The 22736-nt window shown below is 32.0% G+C and overlaps 1 protein-coding gene across 7 annotated transcripts in view; it reads left to right on the top strand.

The window, feature by feature from the left end:
* The first annotated feature begins 1114 nt into the window (after positions 1 to 1114).
* Positions 1115 to 22736, top strand: part of LOC126768786 (polypyrimidine tract-binding protein 1) — a 462213-nt gene continuing 440591 nt past the window's right edge. For all 7 annotated transcript variants that reach the window (XM_050487100.1, XM_050487107.1, XM_050487104.1 and 4 more), the window contains exon 1: positions 1115 to 1838. The gene's annotated coding sequence lies outside the window, so the exon portion shown is untranslated. The remainder of the gene's footprint in view (positions 1839 to 22736) is intronic.

Here is a 22736-nt window from a genome sequence, read left to right as displayed (position 1 = left end):
CGAATTAAATTTTTATAACAATAATTTGCTGCAAATGTACATTAATTGAATTAATTAACTAACATATGTCATTAAGTAAGTTATTCATTAAGTAAGTAAAATAATAAAAATTACACATTAATATTATTAACGATTGGTAAATTTTAACAAACATTATAAATTTAGTTAGTCTTTTAAAATCTAATAATACATCTTTTGACCGATTTCGGTCATGGCGGCCAATTATAAGGGAGACTAACCAACTGCACAGGATATATATGTAATAGTGCACGAGAGCGTGCACACACACAGATGCACTTTCTATTCCGTCACTCTCATAATTCGCTGAGACGGTAAATCTAACACAACCGGTAATATCTTAGGCGCAGGACGAAACTTCCAACTTCCAGACTCCGGGTCTGAATTTTCGACAGAAACAAAAAAACCGGTAAGTTTTTATCAGCCTGACCTGGGGTCAACCCAAAACCTCAGGATCTGCGGCCTCATATCCAGCCACGAGCCTATAAAAAATATACTAAATGTTAAAAAAAATACATTTTCACATTTATTAAATTAGTAAGGAAATATGAATTATAATAGGTTATATTATCTAGGTACGTATGTGTTATATACCTATATAATATAAAATTAAAATTGAATATATTCATAAATAAAATTTAATTATAATATACATAGTTACCTAATATCTTCACGAACATTTTTATATAAACTAAGACACAAAGCTACATTAAATAGTAATTGATATCAAAAAATAATTTCAATTTATCCCTAAAACCGGATTACTAAAGCTTGTCCTCCGTGTTGTGCGGAACCCTCCGCTTAGTGCATCACGCACGTGTTGTCAGATTAATTGAATGCCTTAGCTCGCCGCCGCCAGCGTCTCGCCCGTTTTCCGCATCGTTATTCGCTTTACGAATCATTAAGACAAACTCAATCAAATCTAAAGTTTTGTATCCACAGGACTCTTCTCCCCTATGCACTTTACTTTTTTTTAAATTGCTTATATTTTTCATACGACGTCTGGGCGCGGGTCGCAGGGCGCGGGCGGGATAAGAGCCGGTCGCGGGGAGGGGCGGGTCGTGTGGCCTCTCGCGTTTAGTACAGCGCTCAGCAGGAGTGTCGGACGCTCGGCTTTACAGTCGCCGACTTTAGTATTCTTCGTTTATTTTCTTTTCTATTCGTTTAATTTGTCGCTCAGACTATCAAAACTAAAGTGTAAAGTTTCGTCGTTGAGTGATTTTTTGATGTTAAGCTGCTTAGCATTATTTTATTTTGACAGTGTCACGTGTGGAATTGAATTATTACCGGAGTTTACAAGTGTTTATAACGTATACGGCCTTCATTTGCCGCAGGTAGAGCCGGCGAGTCGTCAAAAAAGTGTGTTTACATTGTTGAAGTTTCCAGTATTTCTGGACTTGTTGTAAGAACCTAGTTAAAGTGATAACTAGGTGATAAAGTTCGTACTAACAAAAGGATCACACGGATTGGTTCCAATAGGATTCTGCTCAGAAACTTTGAAAGTGTTTTTAGTGTCTTGAAGTGTTTGTAACTTACAACATAACCTTATTTGAAAGAGGCGCGTGTTTCACGGACATGCGCAGTAGGGTCCTCAAAAATTATTAATAAGTGGCTCGTAATTTTATAAACAAACTTGTGTCGTGTGGTTAAGTGCCGGCTTTTAGTGCATTATTAATACGAAATTCCCAAGTGTATTCAATACAAATAAAGAATACGGTGTTCAGTTAATTTCTTAGTTTTTTTGGATTCAAATTAAGTTAAACGTTCTCCTGTGGGATTTCGGTGTTTTTACTGCGCGCGCACGGTTGTCTTCTTCTAAGGTAAGCGAGAAAATCATTTCATAAATAGTGCTTAAAGTGTTAGTGCTTATAATAATTCCATTGGCTGTGTATATCAAGATTTTATTTTAAACTTTTTAGTCTATAAGTATAACTAGTTGTTTGTTCTTTGAATCTGACTCCTGATTCTTGCATGACATCATAATATCGTTCCGCGATTTTGCATCTCACTCGCACATACACAAATTAAACGAAAAATATTTTTAAACCAAAGCTGGTAAGGTCCATTTACGTGATGGTATATTTTTTACTGTTGTTATTTTAAACTTCATTCGAATTTGCCTCAGCGATTTTAGTTTTTTTTTTTTTTAATAGAGATTAATTTAGTGTTTTAATACTTACTATACAATTATATTTATTGGTGCGTGTACTTGGATTTGAGGAGGTAGGGAACTTTTTATTGCTTCAGCAGTTGTAGTAATTTTAAGTAACTACCAAGAGCGATAACTTTTATTACATTATAATATATGCGTAATATTATTTCGATTAAAATCTATTCCATATTCAATTGTTTCGCGGCCAGCAATTGTTTAGTAACCTTCGCCTTGAAAAAACCGAAACTAAGGTAACATACTTGGTGAATCCGGCGCTGTCCAGTAATTTCATTATTCTGGGCAACGAAGCGGCGAAGGTACGGTCAATCACATCCTACCTTCCACAAAACTGCTGTTTTAGCGTTTAAAATTTAAACCACAAGGTCTATATTAGAGTGTACATCGAAACAATACTATTTCTTATATCCGACCCACATGGTACACGCATTTGTTAATGTAATAAAGAAACTTAGATCAGTAGTCGAATTTCTTTGAAGCTAATTAGTAAATAGCACAATCCTATAAGATTTTGACTTTGTACCGATTCTTAATACGCTTAGTTGTATAGAATTTAACGCTGTCAATATTAATTGGATTCAGTTTTGAAGAACATCGTAGTATTAATTATTCAATTAGTATTGAAATAGCGTCTTTGTTGTATATATAAATATATATTATTTTTTTACTGAAATCAACTGCACGAACACAAAGACTGGTTGCTTAATGGTAAGTATAAACTCCTTCATATGGCAACGACAATTCTAGTGATAATCGTCAATCCGAGTAAGATCTGAGATGCGTCGCCACTTGTGCCTGTAATTACACTGGTGGGGCTCCCACTAACTTCAGAGCACGACTTCAACGCCTTCAAAGGGGAGAAAAATTTAAAATAGTTCGTTTATGCGATGAAATGATTTAATATATAAGTAAAAATTACTTATGATGTTACATTTCCTATTGAATTATCTTAATGAAATATTAGTTTTTTTTTCTTTAAATATAATAAAACATTATTGACAGTGATTACAATGTTTTTACCAAAAAGTCTTTATAACTTCTGCTAAGAGTTTCACAAATAAAAAAAGTAAAGAGTCAACAAAATAGTAACAACTAGAAATATTTAAATATTCGAAAACATTTTCGACGACATTTTTGTCGTTTTAGTGAGTAAGGCGGAAATCAAACGATATATACGCCGAAAGCAACGTTCAACTGAAACGATGTTTATCGCAATACACAGTTATGTCGCCATTTTCTATAAATTTACAGTAAAAAACCCAATCCTTCAAAACTCACTTATCAATTCTAAATTTCAAGTGTATCGAACCTATATCTATATCATCTATTTTACTTTATTTTAAACAAACTATTTCAAATTCAGTTGTATCTTTGGTTTGGAGCGGTTAAGGTCGTAACACTGCTATTGTTGTTTATCCCCATCGTACTCCACATTTTAATCATTTCAAAATAGACTACTGTAACGACTTCCAATGGCTGCACTTCAAAGCGGCAAAGTAAAAATGTTTTTACAGTAATGGAAACTAATAATTCCTCAATCCAGGTATCAACTTGGTATATTAATTTTAAATATCTACTTGTACATAAATATGAGGTTATAAAGAAACTTACCTTGCGTATAAATTATTAACGATTGAGTGTGCGCGATGTACTCGTATATAAATGGATATTCTTCTGTTTTTTTTTACAAATCATGTGATGCAAGGATAGATCTGCAATGCCAAGTAAATAGGATATTAAATTCATTAAATTATGTATTCTATGTAAATAATATTTTTTAAACAAATACAATGATAGGTATGACATGCTTTTAGTGGATTTCAGTACGTTATTGTTTTAAAATCTCATACCACTAAATTGAAGCCGATTAATTAATTTAAACTCACGCTTACCATTAAAACCCATTAGCAAGTCAAGCTTTTATCGGACGCTACTGTTTTCAAAATTATATATTTCGACGCCTTATTTGAGTTACATAAAGTAAGCAACATATATTTTTTTAAATGAATCGAACAGTTCCATTTTAATGCCAAAAACGAATGTACTATAATTTATGGATTGTGTTTTTTTATAAAATCTAAATATATTTTATTAAATACATATCTTTTTCAATAATTTGACAGCCTAAAAGGCTGTATTTTCTAAGGTGATGATTTCGAACCTGGGGTTGGGCCAATGAAAAGATATTCTCAGCAGCCCGAAGTTCAAAAGTTTGGCAGTGGTTACATATCAGACGAAATATATTTTCCCAATTTGTCTTAGTTATCTTAATTGCACGCTTCGTTTTGGAAGTACACTGAGCAGGCAAGAAAATTAAATACGTATAATACGAATTTGAGAGTATGAAATCCTAAAAAGTAACGGTGCATATGCTTAAAACACAAACTATAAATATATTTTAAGTATCATTTTCAGATAACATAAATTTTATTTTAATATTAATTATATTTAACAACAACTTGATCCAATCTTGCTTTCAGTTATTTTGTTAAACGCTAAATAAAACTCGCTTCGCTGCGTTAACCGGAACATAATTATTATAAGTAATATAAAATATTAGCTTATTTCAGCTTCATCCGCGTTTAAATATGTTTTTACTGATTTGGTTAATCTAAATTCCATTATAATGTTTGCTTTAAGTTATATGCAAACGTACTTATCATAATAAAGTTTGTACAATAATGCTTATTGCTTAATAACATGTTTTTCCAGTATACCTTAGGGTTAGAAAATTGCAAAGAAACAACAGGAAGGCCGTACATTGAAAAGCATTGCACGCATAGTTACTGCTCATAAAAAATACTATAACTTTCAAGCACACATTTTAACATATATGTATATAAAATACTTGTTTTCGCCCTTGGCTTCGCCCACGTGTTAGGAGTTTGGTCTTCAAGCTTGCTTAACTAACTTTGAGTTCGTTTGTTTGTTACGCTGTCATGTCTTAACTACTCAACCGATAATCATGTAATTTTGCATACATAGCAGGATTTTAAGTTGAAAAAATTAAATCAATAAGTTAATTACATATAATGTTTAAAATAAATAAGGCTGCTATGTATGTGATCATTGTTGACCACGATTTTCTTTCGGCTGCTATTATGTTCTCTTCTCCTAAAAGGTATTTAATTAACATAAATACGTAAATATCGTAAATATATAATAATTAAGGTATCATCTACACACATCGGCATAAGTGTCACCTGTATAAGCGTAATTAACTAAAATCATATATAGTATTTTAATTCAAATTGACTTTACAAATATCTGGAAATAATATAAAAGAGATAAAATGTCAAGGTAGAATTTGAATTTTTCAGTTTATTTTAATTAAACGGTAAATATAATTTTTTTGATAATTATATTTAATCGATACTACTTATTTCAATTTGACGAAGTTATGCCGAAGCTATCTTGCTATTTTTTTATTTTTTTTATATGCGCCGGGATGGCAAATGACTACTCCACCTGATAGTAAGTGGTAGTAGAGTCCAAACGCGACGACGGCCAGTACAGTCGGGAAGAATGTTCTGTACTAGCCGTCCCCGCCTTGCCGGCCCGCAAGATGCCTCTTCACGCCTCGTTTGAAGGAACCCGGGTTGTAAGAGGAGGGGAACACGTGAGCTGGTAAGGAATTCCATTTTTTGGAAGTGCGACAAAGAAAGGCGTTGCCAAATTTATAACTGAAATATTAATATTGGTACTTTTTTTTTTTATAGAATAGGAAGGTGGACGAGCATATGGGCCACCTGATGGTAAGTGGTCACCAAACGCTTTTAAACATTGGCATTGTAAGAAATGTCAACCATCGCTTATAGCCAATGCGCCAGCAACCTTGGGAACTAAGATTTAATGTCCCTTGTGCCTGTAATTACACTGGCTCACTCACCCTTCAAACCGGAACACAACAATATCCAGTATTGCTGTTTTGCGGTAGAATATCTGATGAATGGGTGGTACCTACCCAGACGAGCTTGCACAAAGCCCTACCACCAGTACTTTAAATAAAGAAACGACAAAATCCACGACAGCAAAGCCACTGACGATTAACTATGAATTTAATGACAATGATTTGTAGTACGAAGATCACATAAAATTTTATCTGAACGAATAAGGTTTTAGTTTATTGAAATTTTGACCAATGACAGTTTAAGGAAATTCGCTAAGCTATTAAATAAAGGTGGTTTCGTCAAGAGCTAACAAATAATTATGAAACGCAATACGAGATGTAATGGAATGAGCAAATAGAAACAAGGTCCTGTGTACACGAGCACAACCAAACAGACTCTAGAAAATGTCAAGATAATTAACAGAAACGCACATACATAGTATAAGAAGTATTGTCTTAAATGTAAAAAAAACAAACTATCAAACTGCGTAGCTTTTTGTTTTGTACAAAAAAGTTTAAAAAATATATTTTAATTTGCCTTTTGAAAGTTAGTCAAGTTTTTTACACGAAAACTCGAATCTGAGATAATGCTTAAGCACTAAGATGTTGAAACAAGGCTCAGAGTCGTAGGGTTTTGGGTTAATGAACTATCTGCCAGGCTGACACTTAATGATGGCAAATATTTGAAGGCCCTGCGCTTGCAATCTCTATCGTCTTTAAAACTGTTGGCTAATATTTAGTACATAACCATCGTTTTGTTGAACTTATCCAGTTCGTGAATCTGTTGTTTTTATAATAATTGACAGTGCTGGTAATTAATTTTTTTTTTTATTTAAATATTGTTTCATTGGATAAATTTACTTAGTTTGAAATTCTTTGTATTTTTTAAAAATAAATTCAAAAATATTTCTTCGTAGTATTTAATATAATAGAAACATATTGTATTATTTACTTATATAAATAAAACTCGTAAGACCTTGTTTGTTTTAAATTTAATTATAACTTTAAGCTTTTTTAACCTTTAAATAAAAAAAATGCAATCGACCTTCAATGTCGATTTGTTTGAAATATATTATAAATTTACATTAAAAAATATTCTATTCTTTATAGCATTTATGATTGCACATAAATAATATCTAGAGTTTAACTAAAGCAGAGTTTGTGTATTCGTGTGCCGTGCTTTCGTATATTTTATACTTGGAAACCTATTTATATTATGACATAAGGTCAAAACTTTACATTGATAATTCTTTTGTGGATACATAGACAAACAAATCACACAAATCTTATAAAAAAATTGTCGAACAATCTCAGTACAAAGTTTTGTTCACAATTAAAATAATGTCATGTTTATAATGTTATGTACAAGAAGTATTACATGTATAGATTTAATTATTCAACATATTGCTTTACGTAATATATTCGCAAACATATTAATGACTATGCTATATGTTTGAGATGCTTGAAAAATATACGTTCACCTGCGAGGTCAAATAGTAACGTAACACTTAGCTATTTAACTTAATATTAGTCGTCACTTACTAAGCACCTTTGTACATATCTTTAAGATAACGAACGATGAATAAGAATATAATGGAATAATTTTTAATTTGCGATATATAAATAAAGAAATATAATTAATATAATGCTTAATCTAACAAAGTCATTTTACTGATAATACAGACTGTATTTGATACATAGGTGCTCTTCCCTATGATTCACCTATGGTTAACAATATTTCTTGTTTTGAAATATTAAGTGAAATATGATAGCTAAACAAATATATAAGATAAGAAATAATACTTAAAGAAAAAGTCCAAGTTGAATTGAAACAATGACTTACACGATAATATACACATCTAAGAAACTAACTAAATAGAAAGCTTACAAAAGTTATTTCAGAATAATTCCGTGGAAAATATTTAGGGTCGAACACTAAAAGAAACGTTTCTGTAGTTTGTAAGCACTTATGTTAGAAATCCATTGGAATTAATTGTATTATATAAATTTATTGACCTTTGGGCACAGTGGTAAGAACGCGTGAATCTTAACCGATGATCGTGGGTTCAAACCCGGGCAAGCACCACTGAATTTTCATGTGCTTAATTTGTGATTATAATTCATCTCGTGCTTTACGGTGAAGGAAAACATCGTGAGGAAACCTGCATGTGTCTAATTTCACTGAAATTCTGCCACATGTGTATTCCACCAACCCGCATTGGAGCAGCGTGGTGGAATAAGCTCCAAACCTTCTCCTCAAAAAGAGGAGAGGAGGCCTTTAGCCCAGCAGTGGGACATTCACAGGCTGTTACGGTTACGGTTACGGTTGCATTTTTGCGGAAATTTATTATAAAATAATGAACTTTTAAAGTAAATTAACATACCGAATGATTGTACGTTTGTAAGCATAATTTTAACCGGGTAAGACTGCAGGATCGTCTGGATAGGAACAACAATTCGTCTATGTATCTATCGCAAAACATCTTCTCTGTATACCGGGTCGACAGTTGAATAAGCCAGTATCATTACAAACTGAAATATTAGTGTTTACCTTATTGTAAAACATAAACATGACCTTTGAGATAAATAGAAAATGCTGCTGTTTATTTCGCCGGTTATGCTGTCATTTCTGACTGTCAATAACCAAGGACAACACAGAAATATTGAAGAAATATTTTGACATAACTTTGGCTTAACTTGGCTTAGAATCAATGGAGCCACGCATTTATGGTGGTCTATAATGATTTAAAAAAGATTGATTTCACAAAAAAATTAATTACGAATATATTTTGATGACGTAGTATTTAAGTAACTTTTTTTCTTTCATTAATAAATGTCTTGTTTTAATAAATACATTGTTGATTGACTAAGGGTACTTCGAACCCTTATTGAGATTCCGGTATTTAAAAGTACAAGGAAAACCTTCACGATTTAATTATTTTTATCTATAATACACATATTTTCCTTTGCAATTTTTTTTAGTCATTATACAATTTGATGGTAATAGTACCATTAATTAGGTAACTAAATATAGATTTAGTTACCTAATTAATTATAAGCGTTTATGAAGGCCGCAAGTTGAAGGAGGTTATTAATTACTTGGAACTAATTGATGCTTACGATTGTGTGTTAATTTTTTTTACAATTAATTTTTAGTAACTATTTCAACATATTATAATACCTCATTATTAACTTCTTATAAAAATAATAAAATTAAGCGTTATATTGTGCTGTCACCAGCTCGGTAAGTCTGCAAAAATTTCGGCTTAATCGCTTTAATGGAACTGGTTTAAAATTCACTTGTGAAATTTGTCTTACACATACTAATAGGTAAAGTTGAACAGCTTGTTAAAAAGAAGAAATTCCCTATAACATATGTATATTAAAAACATTATATTTAATAATTACACATATAATGTTTAATATATAGTAAATTTTATATGAACATTACATAATCATGTGAACGGATATACCACTGCTAACGTCGATTAAAAATATATTTTATTTATGCCAACATCGAGTAATAAAAATAGTTGTTTCGATTGAGCATAACAACCGGATCTGGGCTCGTCTGACGATTCCCGGCGGTACAAACAGACGAATTTATATCTTGATGTCATCGATCGATATGGATATTTAGTACCATACTAGTATTAAAAAGAAGTGAACTATAAAAGATTCTGCAAATTGAACGCGCAAATAGTAAATCTTTAAGTATGTATGTATAGATAAATACTATTTGTTTTACTTAATCTTATTTACCATAATATTTTTATATGAATAACTATATTTCCTTATTTTAAAATTAAAAGTCATTCTGTATGATTTTAATTTAATTTACCCGTTTATTATAATATAATACTTATATAATGATATATTACTGACCTTTAAGTATTCGTTTTTTCTTTGTTAATCACATAATAACAATGACGAGAGGAAGGTCATTCTTACTTGGCCAATAATGAGGTTCTAGTCTTAATAAATATTTTCTTTGAATTAACATAAAATAAGAAATTTATTATTATGAGCGGAACATTAAATGCAAACAAACCGCAAAAAAAAAACTACTTATTAATTCAATAATTTTCCTTTTAATTATCCTATTAATAGTGATTTTATTAATAACTTAAATTTACTAATAATAATAACTTAAGATTAAAAAACTAAAACAATTATAAACACTCCCTGATAATAATTTTAAAGCTTTATCTTTTAATGTATTTTTGTAATTAATAATAATTATAATAATTAAGTTAAATTTACATCTAACCCGGCGCCTATTGGTATTGGCAGACACTCCATCTGTAGTCTACAGTCACGTCAAATATCAAAATTATACGAGGGCAGCTATCCATGCTTAGTTAACTTCATTCGTGCAGCGACGGGGAGGTCGAACAGTAATTAATTACTGCTGTCACTAACAAGCGAAGCTAGGTAACTTGTCTTCCAAAAGTATATATAACGCAACCAAGAAATTGTCAAAACCGTAGAACGATCAAAGAGACCATTGTTAGAACTGTAAAAACAATTCTATATTATAAAGGCGAAGAGATATTTGTTACTCTTTTACGCAATAAACACTGAACGAATTTGAATGAAATTAAGTACAGAGCTAATTCATAACCGGACTTAAAACATAGGCGAACACCTGCCCCATCCCTTGACACACGAGGACAGCGGCGGAAGCTCGTAGATTATATTTTTATTGAATACTTAAAATTTAAGTAAAGGTTTAATTTACAAAGTCCATACCATGCAGCTATTGTGGTTTAAAAATATAACAAAATATGTCTTTAAAGATAAAACAATACATATAAATATTACAATAAAGCTGAGTACATCCATAGTGTGCATATAATGATGTACGATACGATACAATAGGAACCTTGTGAGAATGAAGTTGCAAAAGTGGGCAACTGAATTCTGTACACTGGTGTAGATACGTCTCCAGCCAGTCGAACGTAATGCGCTTGATAATATATTCAGATCGCATTTATTCGCAAAGCCATAGCCGACGAAACAACGTTTTGTTAGAACATTCGCGAGACAATCCCCGTGGGCTATACTTTGACACGGTTTTAAGCAAAGAAAACAATACGAGTGTAAATATTATTCGAAAATAGTTTGGCGGTCACAATGTCCTTCACGAAGTTATAACTTGTTTTTTTAAGAGGTTCTTTTTTTCGCAGAAATGCATCTTGTCCTATACTACGTAAAAATATTGTCCAGAAAATAAAAATAAAAATGTCTAAATAAAATTAAGTAAAACTTAACAATGTATGTTTTAATGAAATCGAGCCTCAAAGCTACCGAAACAACGCAAAAAGAATCATACTAAAGTCGGCTTATAAACAAAAAAGTTGTAATCAAATAGAATATTCGCTATACCCATAAATATTCAGAAAAATTGGGAATTTTATCTTATTTTCGTCGGTTTAAAAAAGGGGATAAATTAGGTGCGTCAATTGTGATATTATAATACTTGTCACAACTGCAGACTTTTTACGGTGTAAGTTTGAAGTAGCACTTGTCCTGCTTAAACTACGTAATTCAGGCGGAGTCGCCGTAAAGTTTTATTGAAAATTTAAAATTCTTAGCGTCTCGCTGTTCTCGCAGACAGAAAGAGTCTGTAAGAATAAAATATGGTTAAGTATTTTTCATTTTCTATAATATATAATAAAAAAAGATTCCATATTTTTTTTTTGTTAGTCACCGATATCGGTCACGGTGGCTTTTCTCAAGAAGATAATATTGTGCAGGCGTATGTTTGCAATCATTCATTCTTCATCTTCATTCCCTTACTATTATAGTCCGATCGTTGATTTGTGAATTTCTTGAAAGAAAAAACCCAAAACCTATATATATATATAAACAACAAAATATATATATATATATATATATATTGTTGTTATTAATATATTGTTAACCCGAAGTTCGAAGCCAGGGCTTCATGATCTTTAATGAACAAACGAGGAGTTATCAGTATTGTATACTAGTTTTGGCCACTGGCTTAACCTGCGTGTTAGGGAAAAGAGTGAAGGTATAAAAAAGTACCCTTTGTCCGTCCTTGGGGTTCAAGCTTGCCTCATAACAAATTTCATCAAAATCGGTTCAGTGGCTTAACCGTGAAAACGTTACGTACAGTGTAACTATCGCATTTACAACTTTAGTATAGATGTATACACTAAAAATCTCCTAGGGCTTATATATTTCCTATACCTGATCTTAAAGCTCTGCTTGGGTTTGTTGAGGTGTATAGTTTGTTAAGCGGATGTTATACTGTCTCAAGTTTCGGATTGTTTAAATAGGATCGGCGTTGTTAAGAAGGTTAACTCTATAATTAGCGAGCTCTTGAATATAATCCTTGACTGTTTGAAGTAATAAGATCAACACAGGTTTACGGTCTGAAGCGAACGTATACATACACTGAATTTAGCCTTCAATTCGTATGTTTAGTTTGATTTTCTTACATAATGCTGTTTATTAAAAAAAAAGAGTATAATTATTTAGCAAATAAGATTAAAACAGGATTACACTATTCGTTATCTAAGAGAAATAATAATTTCAAAGTTTTATAACACATTTTTATTTTAAGTATGAGCCTTTTAATGTCCCACTGCTGGGCTAAGGCCTCCTCTCCTTTTTTGAGGAGAAGAATTTCAAGGAAATTAGACACATGTAGGTTGCCTCACGATGTTTTCCTTCACCGTCAAGCACGAGATGAATTATAATCACAAATTAAGCACATGAAAATTCAGTGGTGCAGTTTGAACCCTCGGTTCAAACCCGGGCAGGCATCATCGGTTAAGAGTCACGTGTTTTAACCACTAGGCCATCTCGGCTTTTATTTTAAAATATATTGTTATTGTGTCATCGTAGTTGGAGAGGAAATCGTTGGTCCGGGCGCATTTCTGGCGAACGCTGGCAAAACTACAACGGATAAACCAAAACTTTGTATGAGAGATTTGTAGATTTCCAAAACTGCAGCAACAGAACTCGCGACTGCATATATCTAAAACACAAAGCTTATAAATATAAAATCTTTAAGTTTGATAAATTAATAAATTTTAATTTGGAATAAAATTATTTTTATTGACAATTTGCGTTAATATATTAAAATTTAACGTTCGGACCTATTAGTAGGCTAGTTGGGAAACGAGTAAAGTTACTAAACAATAAACAATGTACTACTATCATTATATCATAATTCGCTTGCTCTCCTATTTATTTGGGGTCAGAGCACTGTTTTCCTACATACTCTATCTCTATCCACTCGTACCCGCTTTTACACGTCATAAAATAACTGTATTGATATTCCAAAATATAATCATCTTAAGGGAGACAAAATGTACAAATTGGTACTCGGTTTATTGTGAAAAGGTAACATAAATAACATTTAGTACCCTATTTAAAGCACCATGTCGTTCTAGACATGTAACCGTGTAATTTGAACATAATATTAAATAAAATTGGTTTAGTGATAAATATCACGCGAAGATAATTTACAGATTAAATTGATTGGCGTCTCCCATAGAACTCGTGTATATTCGAAGTTATAATTGGGAGAATGAGTTGCGATTACGGGTTCACGCCTGTCCCGCGTCCGTATCGGAGGCTGGCGTAAATTAGTTAGTAACTAAGTGACACTTCCATGCTCACGTCTAGTTAGTTTCTATTTAATAGACTATTTCGTTTATCGGAACAATCTTATGGGTCTTTGTTACAGTTTTTCAAGTTATATATTAACTTTAGAGTGTCATTTGAAGTAGGATTTATCGTAGTAAATTTTAACAGCTTTATTTATAAACTGGTTTCCATCTGCGGCTTCGCCCGCGCTTGGGGGGGGGGGGCGAGGTATTAGGTTCCATATATCCTTTTCTGTTCCCCCGACAACGTATATGTAAAATTTTATGTTAATCGGTTAAGTAGTTAAGACGTGAAAGCATAACAAAAAAAGGATGTTGACTCGGGTGATTAGTCAAATAATGTGTCTTCTTCAATCAAATGTCAAATTAATGATGACAGAAAGAGAGAAATTAATGTTTAACTAAACATCCACTAAACATAGTTTTGCAGTAAGGTCGTTAGTTACGTTTTTTTTATGTCTATCATCACTCATAACATCTCTATTAGTCGTGACATTTGCTAAACAATTGTCGTTACCGCCTATCTAGTTCAATTATTGCGTCTTTTTTAAAAATAAATTATTGCAACTTATAAAATTTAGTATTCTACTGAATTAAATTTCTTATATCTTAAATAATTCATCATTACGTCAAAAAAGAAACATATCGGAATCAAATTTAATTCCACATTTCTAAACACATAAATAATTTGTCAGAATAAAAAAAATATTATAATTCTGCTCACGTGTACTTAGTTGGTACAGCTTTTACTTTTCGTTTAGCAAAGTGATTCAAATTGTACACTCGTAAGCTTTTGATATATAACAGTATATAAATTTTGTCAAAAATCGAACAAAATAAAAAAAATAAATGATCGCAATTAAAAACCTTAATAAAACATTTTTTTTTTTGTAAAGGCTATTATTTGTCACGCCTGCCATGACTTCAACTATTTAAAAGAGCATTTGCGTTTGTTTTGTTGAAAATTGTAACTTATAAATGAAGCGTACGTTGTGACCTCTATCCAGTAACTTGCGAAGCGTGTCCACTAACATACGCGTGTGTTGAGTATAAGAAACCGCAATCGCAGGTAATACACCGACCTTCAATTATCGTCGAGTTACCATTTGAATAATTCAACTAAAATATTTCTGAGAAAATTGTAAATATTTTCACGTCACGGTAAAGGCTTGTATTGTTAGTTTGGCACTGAATTTTTAAATATTGCGCAATACGTAAAGGAATACGAAATTTGTCTGCGTCATCAGCAAAATAACTTGGCTTGTCACAAACTAAAATTAGAATTAATTTCGTTACGGATCAAATTTGCTGTCCGTGATAGTAGCCACGAGAATATTTTCTAAAGAATTGGATACTTTCCAATAGTCGATTTTTTTCTCTCCAGGTGATGGTAGTGGCAGAAAGTTACCATACGATGTTTAGTTAACTCTTCGCGCATTAACATCTAGCGAAGGTCAAGCTGGAATTACGCAAATGTAAACACATTGATATCCATTTTATATACTGTTATATTCAAGAATAAATTATATTTAATTTACTTTTCGTTCGCAAAACTGTAATTGCAAATGTCACGTTCAATTCAATTATTTGAAGCTATTAAATGGACAAGATAATCTTTGTTGATATATTTGACTGAATAAATATAGTTTTAGATTTTATTGTTAATTTATTCGAATTGAATCTAAAATCGTTCTCACAGTATCTAGACGCCGTTGTATCATAAATAAGCCATACATCACATGCCTGGCACCTGTCATCGTATCAAGCGATAAGAAATGACAATTTTATCAATTTAACATGATAGACATGTCACTTTTGAACATCAATATCTGAACTTAAACTCTTAATATGTGACAAAAAAATGTTCTCAATAATTCGCAAACAACAATTCATCATAAAGAAATTCTTTGATAAATTTCAATTTAAAATAATTTATAAAAAAAAAAACATATTCGACCCTTCCAACTTTGTTTAATTGGTGCCTAGTTTAACACTGATTAGATCAGGTTTTACGCATATTAAGTTTATAATGTAATATAGGCTATGTTAAATAGGCTACTCTATATCGGTCTAGAAGAGCCTGAATTTAACTTATTCAAACTAACAAACTCTTGATTTTTATGTATTAGTATTGATTATTCAAATATATATAATAATAATAATAATATCCTGGGACATTTTTCACACACGGCCATCTGATCCCAAATTAAGCTTGTACAGAGCTTGTGCTATGGAAACCAGACAACTGATATACTACATATACTACTTTTCTTTTGTTAATACATACTTATATAGATAATTACATCCGGACTCAGGACAAACAGACATGTTCATGCACACAAATGTCTGTCCTGGGTGGGGATCGAACCCACAACCTTCGGCGTGGAAGGCAAGTATCTACCAACCACGCCAACCGGCTCGTCATACATAAGATATACTCAACACGGACAGCCAAGCACCGCACTAAGGCTCTTCCAACGATGCCCGTCCGTGCTGATCGGTATCCGTCCGTAATATCACGCAACGTGGGTTTTTTTTTAGATCTTTGTATTTTTAGACCTTGATATTGTGCTCGTTCTAAACGAAATTATTTACAAATCAATTTAATTGCTTTGTAGAAAATGTTTGAATATTTTTTAAATGTGATGATATTTATAGATAACATTTTACTTTGTATTTGAGAGTAGGTGTAACATAGCCCTATAATTGGTCTTATTTTATAATCCAATATTTTATCGCCTTAGGGTCTTCACAAAAATACTCGAAAAGTTTATTTTTCTTTACTGCGTGGACGACCAATATTGGAAAACGCCGGAGGGTAACTGAAGTTCAAATAAACTTTACCCCAGTAGTGATGTCTCGTTCACTTTTGACCCAATACTTCTTACGTCAATTATATGTCAAAATTCTATTCTTAATCGACCTTAATATTTATTTTGTATTTTTATTTTTAAAAAAGTGAACGTGAGTGAAAGTGAGATGATATATTGAATATGTTTTTTATATTCAAGGCGACTTTGTAGTTTGAGAAAATAGGAGCGAGTTCTAGTTAAATTTGAATGTATTCACTATACCCCTTAAAAACAAACAATAATACCTTGTCTTTTGTTAATGTCAAATTAGTACCGTAAATTTATAAATAACATTATATGAAGAAGTAGGAATCATACTTGAAAAGCTATTTAATAAATTACAAAGTAACCGTACCGTAACCGTAACAGCCTGTGAATGTCCCACTGCTGGGCTAAAGGCCTCCTCTCCTCTTTTTGAGGAGAAGGTTTGGAGCTTATTCCACCACGCTGCTCCAATGCGGGTTGGTGGAATACACATGTGGCAGAATTTCAGTGAAATTAGACACATGCAGGTTTCCTCACGATGTTTTCCTTCACCGTAAAGCACGAGATGAATTATAATCACAAATTAAGCACATGAAAATTCAGTGGTGCTTGCCCGGGTTTGAACCCACGATCATCGGTTAAGATTCACATGTTCTTACCACTGGGCCATCTCGGCTTTTTTTAATTACAAAGTAAAACACATCAATGCCAAACTACAAATAGGTGAATATAACCGCCAAACAGCAATACTTAATATTGTTGTGTTCTGGTTGAAAGGGTGAGTGAGCCAGAGTCACTACAGGCATCTTAGTTCCCAAGGTTGGTGGTATCCAGGCGATGTAAGGAATGGTTAATATTTCCTACAGTAAACATGTCTATGGGCGGAGTGGTAGGTTGGTGATATCATACCAATCGGCAGCCTTGTTAATGAACGGTGTCACGACGTTGATCGAGATCATGCTTCACGATTCACCTGCTTATGACTCCTTTAAACAGTCTATACCTATGTAGGTATTTATCATTATATACATACGTATTAATACTATGAATGAAGTAGAGCGTCTGTGATTCTGGCAGAAAAGATTAGTGCCTTTTTCTAGGGGGGAGACCGTCACAAAGGAACCCGAGACATTTGGGAGGGTAAAATGTGGTTGTGTTATTTTACACTCAAAAGTCCTTGCGATATTCATTTGCGGCACAAATCAATTGTGATCCATTCGTGTTTCAGCGGATCCCCTCAGGTGGTGAAAAAGTTATCTTGCCCCCTCCATTTTTGCATTTTTTGCATTTTTTTAATTTTGCATATCGTGACCTTGAATACATTTAATGTCAAAACAAAAATAAAAAGAGTAAAAGTTAATTACTAAAATAAAGATTTATACCAGTAGGTACAAGTCATTATAGTACTCTGTCTTATTGCTAGGTTAAAATCCCTATTTGAAGAATTATTACGTCGAAACATTCAATTGTATAAACTCGTTTCAATTTTTAAATATTATTTTACAAAAAAAAAACTGACATTGGGCTAATATAATTAAATTTAAATAAGCAGTTATGCTAATTCATTCATTATATTTTCTGAAATATTATGTAAATATACATATAAACGTTGCATTGATATGCAAAATAGACTTTTTTAAGTGTATGCCACCCGTCCTGACTTTATGAAATCAGTGTTGAGTTAAGTCTGTTTATGCTGTGGACATAATTGTATATGTAATTAAATAATCCTATTGCCTTTTTTACTTTACTTTTTCATACGTTTACTAATCTAAAATTTATCGTCCTGATTACAAAACAAATTCCAATGACAACTGTTAAATACCAATATGATTTTTATTTTATAAATGGCTGATGATCTATATATTATTAATAACTCTATTTATATTACTTTACGTGGTGCATGCCAGTAAAGCTACCAGTTTATGTTTGTTTTCCTACATCTTCAACAATCATCGTCATATTTCAATGAAATAAAAACATGAACGAATTATACACCTAAACCTTCCTCATGAAACACTCCGTACATTGGTGAAAACCGTTTGGACATTAGTTCTGTAGTGTACAGACGCGGCTGGGAAAGTTTGTTTTATAATATCTGATAAATACTGGTGACAAATAAGTTAAACTAAAGTCATTGTTTATTTTTTCCTTATATTTAAAAATAATAGCAAAAATAACATACCCGTATCTGTTTTAATATGATAAGGTATACGATGATACGGTTTATTTAGAGATTTACGAAACTTAGATAAAGTTTTCTATCTGATGTAGTTAATGTTGGAAAGCGCCCGGACCGAAGATTTCTCTCCCGACTACTTTAACGTAGTTATATTTACTAAAATATATAATAAAAAATATATTTTGTATATGTATGCCGAGATGGCCTAGTGGTTAGAATGCATAGATCTTAACCGATGATCGTGGGTTGGGTTTGAACCCACGCTTAATTTTCTTGTACTTAATTTGTGTTTTTAATTCGTCTCGTGCTCGTCTAATTTCACTGATGTCCTGCCACATGTACATTGACCAACGCATTGAAGCACTGTGGTGGAATAAACTCCAAACCCTCCTCAAAAGATGAGGAGGCTAGCCCAGGAGTGGGACATTCGCATGCTGTAACTTAACTTTATCGTATGTCAGTGAAAATAAAACCTATCACAAAAAATTTCACATCAATCCGATTAGTAATTTTATTTGAATCTCGAATAATCGAACTAATAAAACGTATCTGTTTACATTATATGTGTAATTACATCTTGTATGATTACAATAGTTATTTATGATCTCGTTAAGTCTTAGAGATTATTGTATTTTATTATAACGTCTTCGTAATTATCATTTAACAAGCTTAAAGTACAATTATTTATTTGTTGCGTGCAAGTAATACGCGCGGGGTTAGGTAAGCGATTGAGAATTATTTCCGCGTGATGATGATGCAAAGTTTTGTTGAATATGATGTCATCCGTCTTAAGTTATTCGGGGCCAGGGCTAATAGGAATTATGAGTAAAGTAGAATTATGAGTTTCATAACCGGTACGGCTTTATCGGTTTGTGATGATAGAATAGAGCGTAGCATTTACACTCTTTGTACGTTAGACATTACTTAAATTATAATTGAAAAATAAACTCTAGATACTTTCATTCGAAGTAGTTATTTTTTATGTGTAAACATCTTAGCGCTCGTTACACGGCTGCTAACTGAGACATCGAGCGTCAGACGAGTAAACGTAAGATTTCGAGCGCCAATCTAGAGCGGCCATCAATTCTCATGAATATCTTGCCACTTACACATTACTATATTATCTTATGACATTTAACTCGTTAAAATTCAAAATAATAATTTTTAATTTGTGCATATACAAAACAGTTTGAATTTAAATGTATTTAAAAAAATTAAATATTTAGATGCTGATAAAATCAAACAACCGAACTTCATAAATGAATTGAAAATTTTAAATTGATCGGATAATAAATTCCCTTATTATCTATCTCCTATCAAAATTCAGAAACAAGTTGAACAGTTTTATGGGATTCCCATTTAGGCGGGACGGGAAAACTTTACGGGGAATTCGTACCGGAATGTTCGAGAAAATTCCCGAAATAGGGAACCGACATCATACTCCTGGGAACTAAGACGTTAAATCCTTGTTACGACCACCTATTGAGGCTTTACTCACTTGCTAAATAGATACAAATTGCGGAATGAATTGTTGTAAGGAATTAACACTGTTTTAATGTGTCTGGTAAGGATTTGTACTGGAAAATCAATGGAATATCTTACCAATGTATTTGAAATAACTTGTATTTATTTTAGCTTTATAGTTTATGTGTAATGTTTTATATAGTTATATATATTAAACAGAGATAGTACTAATACAAATATTGTACTAGTAATTAAACGTCAATAGCGCAACCTTCTCCTCAAAGGGGAGAGGAGGCCTTAGCCCAGCAGTGGAACATTAACAGGCTGTTACTGTACTGTACTGCAATGTTTTGCGGGCCGTATAGCGATGTAAAAGTTCCTGCGACTTTATCCCTTTAGGCTAACACAAGATTTACGCTTAATTAGAAGGGTACAGCCATTACTGTTTTTTAAAGTATGTTTTATATATGTATAAATATTTGTATATTTTTTATATTTTTGTTCATTTCAAATGTACCTATACCTGTTCTCTTACTAAACTTGACCAGAGGTTGTCTGTGAGAGTTCGAGAAAGTCAGCGAGTAAGCTGTAAAATACTTCGCACATCATTTTTTCTTATTACATATATATATTCTTATTACATATATATATCTAAATGTCTAAATATATCTAAATTACTATTATATCTATCGATAAATAAACCTGCAATTAAATCTATATTTATAATCGAATACAAAATGTTACCTATTTGCTTTATTTAAATTAATAATTAATCTTATTTAGCAATTTCAAAAAATATGAAATTTGGTTTGGTTAGTAGTTTGGTATATTCTTGGTTCTTGGTATTTCGAGCATATAACCATCTGTACGGCAGCCGCAAGCGAACAGTTGTACCCGAGTGTTGCTTGTTCGAATGGATTTATTGCATACCGCTGGCTTACGGAGTTAGCACATTCTAAAGTGGCTTTATTAAATAAAACTATACATACAACCTGAAAGTGTCTGCGACGCAAAGGTCTTCATCTGATAAAAATAAGGATTTAATCAAATTAAATAATTGTATTTTTAAATTAAATATATTTAAGTTTTTTGTTTAAATAAAAAGTAAATTTTAGTCTATGGTTCAACGTTATTGTGACGTAGGAAATATGCTCGAATTTGAGTATGACAAATCCAAGTTAGTTTTCAGCGGCTGCTGTAGTGGATAACTTATAATATAAAATAACCTGATATGAATATATCAATACAAAATACTAAATAATTTTTACGTGATTCTACACCCCGCAATATGACAGTGGGTTATCCTGGTAGCAGAATTTCATCAAGAATTTTTAGGATGTTTTGCTTGTGCCGCCGAGCACGAGATTAATTATAAAAACAAATTAAGCAAGCGAAAATCCACTCTTTCCTTCCAGGGAGCTATTGTAATCTAAGGACTACAATACTTAAAATTACTACATTACTTGAAAAATATTATGTATAAGCTAGCTTATACATAATATTTTTCAATCTTTAAAAAAAAAAAAAAAAACAATATCATTTTACATTAAACTTTTGAATAATTACCATTAGCTATGTATTTCTTCCTATATATTTATTAAGTTATTGGAAATCGTCGTTCTTAATAAATAAAAATGTTCTTAATAAATTTGTATATATTTGTCTTTAATATAAGTTTTTATTCTACTCATGCGAAGCCGGGTCCGGTAGCTCGTAAGACATAATTTAAACTTTGAGCTCTGCAGTCAAGGTTTTCATTAATTAATTATTTTACGTACTAAAAATAAGACGGGTGTAATCGTATACGTTTTGCTTAAACCATTAGAGCGTGTCCGATTATATTTAAGTAGCTGTTACGCGCCCATAATTTTAGTAATGATTTTTTTTAATATGTATTTAAATAAATTACTTTGTCATAATACATATATGATAAACCTTAATAGAATATGACAATCCGTTTGGTTGAAATTTAATAACGAACATTAAAACACAGAAACATTGAGTTATAATATTGGTTTGATAATAATCGATCTCAACGGATATTATCGCATGCGCAGTTATATTTTCACTTTGTGTTTCGTCTGTCATAGTATGGGGGGACCGCAGGTTATCGCAGAGAAATCAGGCGCAGGACCAACAGCCCATTTCTGATTTTCGGATTGCTCTGAGAAGCCAAACTAAGTCTTGCCAAAGTTATAGGGGTTTTGTTGATAACCGTGGTTACGCCCGCATTTAAGGAGTTAGGTGTTTTAGACGTGAATGCGTAACATAGAGACAATGTTACTTTCGCATTTATAATATTTGTATAGATATAATATTACATAATATATTTACATTTGCTATTGAGAATACAAATTTTTAATTATTTACAGCAATTTGAAAAAACGCGTACATAATTGTTTGATTATTATTATTATATATATTAAAATCATGCTATTTCTGAGCTAGTAACGCCGAGACGGTCTATTGGATAGTAACCGGAGGACACCTGCTTGATGCAAGGTTCATGTGCTTATTTGTGTTCACTATC

Source organism: Nymphalis io, chromosome 5, assembly GCF_905147045.1.
Source record: "Nymphalis io chromosome 5, ilAglIoxx1.1, whole genome shotgun sequence".
Taxonomy (NCBI): Eukaryota; Metazoa; Arthropoda; class Insecta; order Lepidoptera; family Nymphalidae; genus Nymphalis; species Nymphalis io.
The sequence above is the reverse complement of the archived record's forward strand: the minus strand, read 5'-3'. Positions and strand labels throughout refer to the sequence as shown.